The sequence below is a fragment of the Dendroctonus ponderosae genome, unplaced genomic scaffold, assembly GCF_020466585.1.
Source record: "Dendroctonus ponderosae isolate FM_Combo_2020 unplaced genomic scaffold, Dpon_F_20191213v2 Dpon_F_20191213_2, whole genome shotgun sequence".
Taxonomy (NCBI): Eukaryota; Metazoa; Arthropoda; class Insecta; order Coleoptera; family Curculionidae; genus Dendroctonus; species Dendroctonus ponderosae.
Genome location: NW_026018165.1, coordinates 10,836,280 through 10,838,054, shown reverse-complemented (window position 1 = coordinate 10,838,054; position 1,775 = coordinate 10,836,280).

The window sequence follows — 1,775 nt, the reverse complement described above, 5'->3', positions numbered from 1 at the left end:
AAATGAACCTAAAAAAGAGTATGTTAATAAATTGTGTAACAATAGTAGGATAATACAGTATATGAAAATTCGCTCTGATAATTCGTCTGTGCAAAATAATAATACATAACTGACAATTTGCACAGACGAATTATCAGAGGGAATTTTCATATCCTGTATTATCCTACTATTGCTACACAATTTATTAACATACTCTTTTTTAGGTTCTTTTGATAACGGTAGCAGAAAATAGCTATCAAAACGTCAAGGTAATTTTTCAAATTAATTTCTTTACTAATTGGAATTTTCTCTTACAGCTTGAGCCAAGTGTGTCGTAGGATACCCTCTAGGTGATAGTTCTTTATTACTTTTTGATAAATCATTATTTCTTATTGCGAAATAGGAGCACTATTTATCAATCTGTAATAGAAGACGTGAGGAAATTCTGTCTTTTTTAAAAACAAAAATTTTTGAGGCGAAATACCCAACAAGAAGTTGGTAAACAAATTTTCTTATTTTTTTAATATATCAAGCTTTCTAGCTTTTTGCATTTCACTTATTTGAGACATTTATATGTTCTACTTGCTTCGTTCAGTTAATACGCCGGCTTTTAAATTACATGAATTACTCGAATAATCGACAATTAACTTCACACGAGTGAGTCAACATCGAGAAGAGCTGGAGCATACATACTCAATATATACGTAGATGTAATCTGAAATGTTGATCCCTTGAAAAACTTTATCTAATGCTTGTTCATTCAGTGTTATGTTGGATTTCTGTTTCCATTAAAGATTTTCCATTATTCTTATATCTCTTTCACCTAGATTTTGCTAGATTTGTTTTTCAAAGAGTCGAAACAAGACATTAAAGTAGGTATACTAACACAATTGAATTTTCCTACCAACAACCTATATTTTGATGGATAATGCATACAAACAAATATGTTGAAAAGTAAGATCGTTTGTCGAAAAACTTTTGTTTGCAGCTGAATGAGGTAATTATTTTTATTTTATAGCTTGTGCTTTTCCATTTAGCTACCATATGTTCCATGTACCATGGTACCTACACGCAGGTATGAATTCAGAATTATTCAAATGTTCCACATATATATTTTATGAACAGTTTTTTAAAAGGCTCATTAAAACACGTCTATATATTTTTATCAAACTTATTGCTCAACTTTAGTGATAACATTCATCACTTATTTACAACTGCTAAAAACGCTTAAATACCAAAACTGATTTTACTGCGGGCCATTTGACCATTTATTGTGATTTTTATTAATTTTTTATTGATGTATTAAAATTTTCAAAGGTTAATATACAAAATAGGTTCTCGGTTTGAAAAACGCATGCTTCGATTGCTTTAAATCAAAATATCTCAATAAATGTCACTTTTGTGACACGTTTACGTAAAAATTTTCAAATTCGAATTATTTAATATCTATGAAACATTTTGAATAATCTATTCGTTTAGCACAGTCATAATATTTTTGATAGTTGGATGTTCACTTTTGATTGTGTCAGGGATGATCTCAGTTAACGTAGTAATCGCAATGATATAAATTGATCAAAAGCCAACTTACTTCTCAAATCGCATTGTTTTAATTTGTCCAGAAAAAAACCTGCCCATTAATGGACTCTTACTAAATATACGGTTGATTTCTCATGCGATTCGGCCCTCTAACAGAACATGCTGCTCACAGCTTTTACAAAAAACAAAAAAAACTCGCATGACATGGATTTTTCAGTCTCAAATTAGGTCGGTCTTAAACATTATGACAAACTTGTAAA